Genomic DNA, 9,323 nt, shown 5'->3' on the forward strand with positions numbered 1-9,323 from the left:
TACATTTGGCCAAGAATATCAGACATTAGGGCAACTAAGTCCAGTTATGAATACTTTTTTGTGTGTGAACCAGGGCTGTGGAGTCGGTATAAAATGGACCGACTCCAACTACTAACCTATATAATAAACTGGGTGCAGTCGTTCAATGCAGTTTGTGGGGAATATTTTTTCATAAGAATTCTGGAAAGTTCTGAAATGTCCTATAAATGTCCGTCCTATTCCTGATCTAAGGGTCTAGACTTTACTGAGATGAATCTGTGCTACAGTAAATTTATCACTTACACATCAGCCATATATGAGGGAGTCATGGAGTCAGAGGTTTGGCCTACCGACTCCACAGCCCTGGTGTGAACGGCGTAGGTCCTACCACCTTTACTTCCATCACGGCCTGCACAAAAGCTCCAAATTAATATCAGACATATGGATAACAATATATATACCAGGTTTCCTATCTATGGACAGCTAAAATCATGATCGGAAATATGGCATTAATATCTCCAACCTGGGACCTCCGGGTGGGCAGATATCCTGGAAATTGGGGATCTCATAATTTTTTGGGACTGGAGCCACATCGCATTGACCAGTCCCAATCTGAGGTCACCAAGGGAAGGTATGTGAGCGTGACTTATGTGATAAATACAGACTTTGAGTTATAATCATGGTCAGGCCTGGGAGATACAGTTCATTGTGGTTCTGTATTGTTTTCCTAAAAGGTGTTGTGAAGACCCGGGGTCTTCTGTGGGCGTAACACTACTCAGACAACACAGGGCGTGGGTAAAACAGCGTGACAATACTTTATTGTACCATAAGGCAGACAATAAGCACATAGAACAGTCCCAGCAAATGCCCAAGATGGTAGAACATTACACCGTCTCACCCTTCCTTCTCCGCCCGCCTGGGATAGAACAGCTGCGACTTTGGAGACTTCCAAGGCCAACTACCTCAACCAGTGGCCCCCCCGCTTCTGGTGGGCCCCCACAGAGAGGAGGTAGCAGCAAGCTTAGGAAGCTAGCAGTCCATCGAGGTACAAGACCAGGAGACCCGAAGGTCCAAATCTGGCCTCTCCAAGAGTTTCCATGGGGCCAGGCAACCGGCGAGTCCCTCCTAGCAACTTCAAATGTCTCCATGGGTTCTAGGCGACTGGTGGGTCCCTCCTAGCAACCCCAAAACAACATATCCATGGGGCCAGGTGACCCCTTCGTCCTCTCCTGGACTCCCCAAAACGTATCCATATCTCTCTGATGGTTAATGGAGCAGATCCGAATCTTTCCAGTCAGGGCCAGTACCCTTAGACTAGAATCACATAGAATACAAATCTGTGTCTCTTTGGATGCCATGCAATCCATCTACTTTCCTGAAGGATGTCTCTCATTCTCCTTCCAAAGCCTTTCTGACTCTCTGTCCCAAGACTCCCCCTGTCTCAGAAACACATCTCCTTTCTGTTTCTCTGGGTTCAAGTCTGACTCTTACGGGGCGTAGCTAGTAGGGGAAGGAACAGGACGCATGGTTAAGAGCTCCTCAAGTAATCATCTAACATCTCCGCAAATAAGCAGGAATAATCTATTAATCAACGCCTGAAAGACTCTGGAGAGGGGCTACAAAGCTTAGGCACTCTCTTATATGGACTGTCTTTCTTAGGAAAACAACGGAGCCTTGTAGCCTGTATGTGGGCCCAAAGTTATACTGAGGCCTACCTGCAGGCCTAAAGCCTTTCCTCATCCTAGCAGCTCTTGGGACCGCTGAGGGGAGACGCAGCCGCGTCACACGTCGCTGCAGACACAGCCCGGCGAGGACTGTTCTGAGGTCGAGGGGAGCGGGAAGAGGAGTGAGGTGAGCAAGAGCCGTCGGAGCTGCGAGTCACCGCTCGTGCCGTGACCGATGGCTGGCCTGTGTCGCTCTCGTCCCCCCCCCCCCAGCCATACAGTGTCACCAACTTTCACTGCCTCCACCAGCCCTTCTGGAAAGGACCGGAGAAACCCGACTCCTTAAGCGGGGTCTCGCCGGGAACGGTCCGCGCATACAGCGGTCACAAACGTGCGGCTGGGGGAGGAGGTGCGGTGTCGCTGGGCGCTGCCATTTTGCGACACGTGGGGTTCAGACCGGTGCCTGGGACATTGGCGTTGTTCTACAGGTCCATGTGTGCTCCCCCGGTTCTACAATCCGCAAAGGGTCCAGTGCTGGCCGGACTTGCTTACAGGAGAAGCCCCCAGTGAAAGCCTAAGGACAACAAAGGGAAGGAGACAAAGGAGTCCCTGAGGTACTGTGCAGAGCCTCACCTGCGGCCGCAGGACCCTTAGACACCCCTTCAAAGCCATTGCACCCCTCTCCCCCAGCCATATAGTGGCCAAAGAAGAATCAGACACCCACCACCAAAGAAGGAGCTAAGCTGTCTCATTACAACTAACAAACCCTGAACAGGCAATGACCCGATCCGATTAAAAGTCTCCGCATGTAGGCAAAAGGAGATTCAATCGTAGCTCTTTTTTTTTTTCCCTAACAAATCCTATCACGCAAAAGTTAAGCATGGGGGGAAATCGGGAGTTAAAACTCCTCGAATGTCTTCTCAACCAACCAAAGCTGTCACACAAGCAGACGTGGACAAATTCTTGAAAAAACAAGCAGGAATACCAGATTTTGACAAATCCTCTAAACGCAATGACCCACAGCAAGAGGAGGACTCAGACTCTCTCCCAGAAAGTGATTCAGATATTGGAGGGGACATGAGAGACAACAGGGTAACCCTCGTTAGAACCCATCTGCAAGGAACTAGCGGAGATCAAACATGACCTAGTACAACAGGGCCACAGACTGGAAACAGTAGAACATAATCAAGCAACCATGACACACCATACCAGTAACCTATTCATCTCGTATGAAACTCAACTTCAGAACATACAATCCACAATAGAGGGTCATGAGAACCGAGAACGAAGAAACAACATCCGAATTAAGGGCTTACCGGAATCGATCGCCCCAGAAGCCTTAAACACAGCAGCAAAAGAAATTCTCAGTAAACTTCTACTCGAGGAAGACCCTAAAGACTTGGAACTGATTAGAGTACATGAGGTCTCTAAGGCCCAAACCGAAACAGAATGAATCTCCGCGAGACGTTCTCTGCCGATTCTTTAGGACCTTATTCTACGCAGAGCTCGAGAAGTAGAGGAGATAACATACGAAGAGACCCAACTAAAACTCTTCCAAGATCTATCCACCACAACTTTAAAGAAGAGATGCATGTTAAAACTTTTTACAGGGGCCCTACTACAAAAAAGGCCACCGCTTCAGATGGCTTTTTCCTCTTTGGCCTCCTCGTCACGGCAGGAGATAAGAAACTCTCGAATGTCAGATCCTCCGCTGAAATTAAAGAGGCTTGTAAGTTACTGGATATTTCACCAACAACCTATCCAGACTTGGAGGAATTTCGCTCAGCTTCACTACATCAACCCCTGCAAAATGCATTTGCATGGCGACAAGCTGGATCTCCCAAATCTCAGAGACTAAAAAAGGTAATTAGCCAGAATAATGCCATCCAAAGAAGGAGCCGAAGCAACATGAGCAAGAAACCTTTAATCCCTCAAGCTAATATCTTCCACTGGTTGCAAATGGTTAATCGACAATCCAGTCGCCAGTCTCCACGTTACACTCAGCGCAACGATGGACTCACAAGATCAGATATACACCATCGCCACTCTCAACGCTAAGGGGCTAAATTCTCCAGTAAATAGACGACACAAACTAAATCTACTTAAAAAAACAGAAAGCGGACACCCTGTTAATTCAGGAAACACACTTCAAACTTTCCAAACTCCCTAACTTTGAACAAACGCACTATGACACAAGGTGCCATGCCACCTCTACACAAACAGGGTCTCAATAGCAATCGCGAAAGGAGTACCCTTCCAGAGCCGAGAAACCCTCATAGATGCGAATGGACGTTTCATTTTCATAAAAGGACTATTAGCAGGAAATCCAGTAACAATATGCAGTCTATACGTCCCCAACAAAAAGCTTATGAAATGGCTAATAGCGACCTTGAGGAAAATTAGCGAATTCAGAGAGGGGGTCCTTATTATAGGAGGGGACCTCAACGTAGCTTTGGAACCTCTAATAGACACCACAAAAAAAGAAAAGTAAGTTCTCCCGGAGAGATTTAAAATAGAATAAAATCACATATTCAGTCACTACAAATGATTGACGTGTGGAGGTACATGCACCCAAATGACCGCGATTACACCTTCTACTCTCACCCGCACAAATCCTACCATAGAATTGCTCCTAAAAACACTTTCCTCATGATTAAAAAATCCTCAATGTGTACTCCGATCACTCTATAGTAACCTTAGAGATGACGCTACACAAACCCTACCCCACTCATAGATCGTGACGGCTCAATGAATCGGTGCTGAACTTACCTGATGCCCATGACCGCATCACCAAGGTACTGAGTCAGTACTTTGAGCAAAATGACAATGGTGAGGTTTCGGCACCGATTTGGTGAGAAGCTCACGAATGTGTGATCAGAGGAGAACTGATATCTATTAACTCATTCGTTAACAAACAAAAGCAGCATCGAATAAATACACGATATATGGAAATGTCTGACCTAGAACTTAAACACAAGAAGCAAATGGACCCTCAAACGCTAAGGCTGCTATCCCAAAAAAAGACAACAGCTTAAGGATATTTTAAACGTTGGAGCTGTAAAATGGTATCTTGGTGAAATACAATGTATGTACATGGCGATAAAGCATCGAAATTTATGCTCTCAAGAATTAGGCAAAGACAACCCCAAACTTACATACATTCAATTAAAAGCCCAAGAGGGACCCCCATGTCTACTTATGACCAGATAGAAATGGAATTTTTAAACTACTATAAGCAATTGTATAATTTACGACCAAATTAAAACTCTAAGGAAAAAGTAGAAAGGAGACATAAAATTCAATCCGTCTTATCCAAACTAGACATGCCAAAAATTACAATCCTACAAAAACAGCAGCTAACTAGGACCCTTCCAAATAAACGAGCTCAGGTCCGCCCTGTCAAGATGCCCTTCAGGCAAAGCACCCGGCCCAGACGGCTTTACAGCCACATATTACAAGTCGTTCCCTTCGATCCTCTTGCCTCGCCTGCTGGCTTCATTCAATTCAGTAATAGATGGCGACCAGTTCCCGGCTCAAGCTCTTGAAGCCAGAATATCCATGATTTATAAGGTGGGTAAAGATCAGGAACTGTGTAGTAGCTATCGACCGATTCCTTTATTAAACGTGGATTTAAAACTATTCGCCAGTTTGATCGCTGGTCGTATTTCAAAATTCCTTTCTAATATAATATCTTCGAGCCAGACAGGCTTTGTAGGAGGAAGAGAAGGAAGAGATAATGCCCATAAAATACTGCACCTAATGCTGGGGACTGATGCAGAGAAGGCCTTTGATGGGGTGGACTGGGCCTATCTGGAAGAAACACTTCTTAGCTTTGACTGGGGTGGACTGGACCTATCTGGAAGAAACACTCCTTAGCTTTGACGGGGTGGACTGGACCTATCTGGAAGAAACACTTCTTAACTTTGACTGGGGTGGACTGGACCTATCTGGAAGAAACACTCCTTAGCTTTGACGGGGTGGACTGGGCCTATCTGGAAGAAACACTTCTTATCTTTGACTTCCCAGCTCAACTAGTCAAGGCCATCCTAAGTATGTCTACAAACCCCTCAGCTCGCATGAGAATCAATGGCTCTTTAACGGAACCATTCACCATCTATAATGGCATGAGACAAGGATGTCCACTATCCGCGATATTATTTATCCTAACGATGGAACCTCTTTTAGCAGCAATACAACTCAACAGAGAAATAACGGGTGTTACAGTAGGCGGAACACAGCACAAAACAGCTGCCTTTGCTGATGACTTATTAATCCTGATGTCCAACCCTATTAAAATCTTCCCGACCTTAATTCACATATTAAAGGATTATATTTCATTAACCAACTTTACGGTGAATATGTCAAAGTCAGAAGCGCTAGATTTAAATATCCCCCCCCCCCCCATATACGCCTTTTCCTGGCCCAAACATTACATATCTTATTTAGGTATCAATTTGAGCAGATCCCAAAAGGACCTATTATCCCTTAACTACCATCTGTTATTAGATAAAGTAACTAAAACTATTAAAACATGGCGGGACTCCTTCCTCTCCTGGACAGGACATAAGAATATACTTAAAAGTTTAATTCTCCCAAAATTCATATATCTATTTTCTATGCTTCCTATCCAAATACCAGATTCTTACCTCAAAAAAGTAAACTCACTTTAGCTCCCAGGTCTGTCGAACCTCAACTTTCTCCAATATAACTCACTTAAGAACATACTTCAAAATACTCATTACAACTTAGATATAACACGTAAATTAACCCCGTTTGAGGTATTATGTGCTAGAAGCTCTAAACCTACTAAAACCCTCTCCACGATCTACCAGTCCCTCCAGACATTAGTAATTGGGAGAAAGTTCTGGGATACCAGTTTACACCCGAGCAAACCCTTTATATCTCCAAACACTCTCATGGACCGACAAGCTGTGTAAAAATCCAAGAAAACTCCTATAAAGTAATAACCGGATGGTACATTTCACCTTCTTCAAACGAAGATCTGGAAACCTAACGCACAGACCAATTGCTGGAGGTGTGGGGAGGTCGATGGGAGCTTCTTCCATTTATGGTGGCAATGTTCTGTTCTGCGCTCCTTTTGGGATATCACTGAGAACACTATTCAAGAAATTACAGGTCGTCCGACAATTCTGACCCCTGAGGTGGCTCTCCTAAACTTCCCCATATGGCCAGACCACAAAAAAACACATGTCCCTTCTGCTTCTCTGGGCTCAGCCCCCCGAATGGCAGAACTGCTCTCACCCTCCTACCCCAAAGCTTAGTGTGTATATCACATGTCAGAGGTAAAGGTGCAGGGCTCACCTATCACTGTTTGAGAGAATCTATTTACAAAGTTGGTATCACAGGGGCTCTTGTAAATACACATCATTGTTTCAGAATCAAAGAACAGATAACATTCAGGGTTATACAAATAGTAGTCTGTGTTAATCAACTATAGAAGAACAGAGATTAAAGAGTCAACATAAATATAAAGGTATGCTGCTCTTGCCATCAGAAAGTATGTCTGGCATAATTAAGATTTTACTCTGTATCGTCACAGGCGTGATTCCCTCCGCTAAGCTCTGAGCCATTTCCATGACATCAGGTTTAGTAATTTGTTTTTGTTATCCTTTTGATTGTATGTAATTGTCTATACTGTATATGCCAGGCCACAATGCAAACGTGAAAACTAAGCAGCTCGGGGAACAAAACATTGACATTTTAGGTCCATGGCTGGTGTATATACATACATTGGCTTCAGAAAGTATTCACCCCCTTGGCTTTTTACCTATTTTGTTACATTACAACCTGTCTGTAAATATCTCTGTAATCTGATTTGTGTCTGATGCATCAGCACTAAATAGTCTACGGTGGAGAAGTGAGGAAAATATAGGCAGAAATTACATTTATGGGATCAAATAACTAAAAAATGGCATGTGCATATGTATTCACCCATTTATTTTATTTTTTTTTATTTATTTTACTCACTTATATAGCGCCATTAATTCCACAGCGCTTCAGAGACAACAGTGCCACTGTCCCCATCGGTGCTCACAATCTACATTCCCTATCAGTCTTTGGAGTGTGGGAGGAAACCAGAGACCCCGGAGGAAACCCACGAAAGGCAGGGGGACAACATACAAACGCCTTGCAGATGTTGTGCTTGGTGGGATTTGAACTCAGGACCCCAGCACTGCAAAGTAACAATGCTAACCACTGAGCCACCGTGCTGCTCCTTTTGAAATTAAGAACCTAAAGAATTCTAGTGCAAACAATTCCCTTCATAAGTCCCATGCTTAGTGACAGGACGTCCCGCTGTGTGCAATGTAATGTCACATGTCTGTCAGTATATATACTTTACCTTTTCTGAAAGGCCACCGAGGCTGCAACACCATTAACAAGAGGCACCAATAACCAAACAACACCATGAAGACCAAGGAGATCTGCAAACAACACCATGGAGACCAAGGAGATCTGCAAACAACACCATGAAGACCAAGGAGATCTGCAAACAGCACCATGAAGACCAAGGAGATCTCCAAACACCACCATGAAGACCAAGGAGATCTCCAAACAGCACCGTGAAGACCAAGGAGATCTGCAAACAACACCGTGAAGACCAAGGAGATCTCCAAACAGCACCGTGAAGACCAAGGAGATCTCCAAACAGCACCGTGAAGACCAAGATCTCCAAACAGCACCGTGAAGACCAAGGAGATCTCCAAACAGCACCGTGAAGACCAAGGAGATCTCCAAACACCACCGTGAAGACCAAGGAGATCTCCAAACACCACCGTGAAAACCAAGGAGATCTCCAAACCACACCGTGAAGACCAAGGAGATCTCCAAACAGCACCGTGAAGACCAAGGAGATCTCCAAACAGCACCGTGAAGACCAAGGAGATCTCCAAACAGCACCGTGAAGACCAAGGAGATCTCCAAACAGCACCGTGAAAACCAAGGAGATCTCCAAACAGCACCGTGAAAACCAAGGAGATCTCCAAACAGCACCGTGAAGACCAAGGAGATCTCCAAACAGCACCGTGAAAACCAAGGAGATCTCCAAACAGCACCGTGAAAACCAAGGAGATCTCCAAACACCACCGTGAAGACCAAGAAGATCTCCAAACAGCACCGTGAAGACCAAGGAGATCTCCAAACAGCACCGTGAAGACCAAGGAGATCTCCAAACACCACCGTGAAGACCAAGGAGATCTCCAAACACCACCGTGAAGACCAAGGAGATCTCCAAACACCACCGTGAAGACCAAGGAGATCTACAACCTTCCCATAAGACAATGACCCAAAGCATGCTGCTAAAGCAACACTCGAGTGGTTTAAGGGGAGACGTGTAAATGTTCTGGAGCGGCCGAGTCACAGCCCAGACCTTAATCCAATGGAGAATCTGTGGTCAGACATGGAGATCGCTGATCACCAGAGGAAACATCTAACGTGAAGGAGCTGGAGCAGTTTTGCCTTGAGGAATAGGAAAATCCCAGTGGCCAAATGTGGAAAACTCAGAGACTTCTTCTAAGCGACTGCAGCTGTAATTTCCACAAAAGGAGGCTCCACAAAGTACTGACTTCAGGGGGTGATTACTTATGCACACTGAAGTTTTCAGTTATTTTGTCCTATTTGTTGTTTTCTTCATAATAAAAAGAAAAACCGAATGAGCTGAAC

The sequence above is a fragment of the Phyllobates terribilis genome, unplaced genomic scaffold, assembly GCF_046119375.1.
Source record: "Phyllobates terribilis strain yellow unplaced genomic scaffold, ASM4611937v1 Scaffold_1__5_contigs__length_1240528914, whole genome shotgun sequence".
In the NCBI taxonomy this organism is placed as follows: domain Eukaryota; kingdom Metazoa; phylum Chordata; class Amphibia; order Anura; family Dendrobatidae; genus Phyllobates; species Phyllobates terribilis.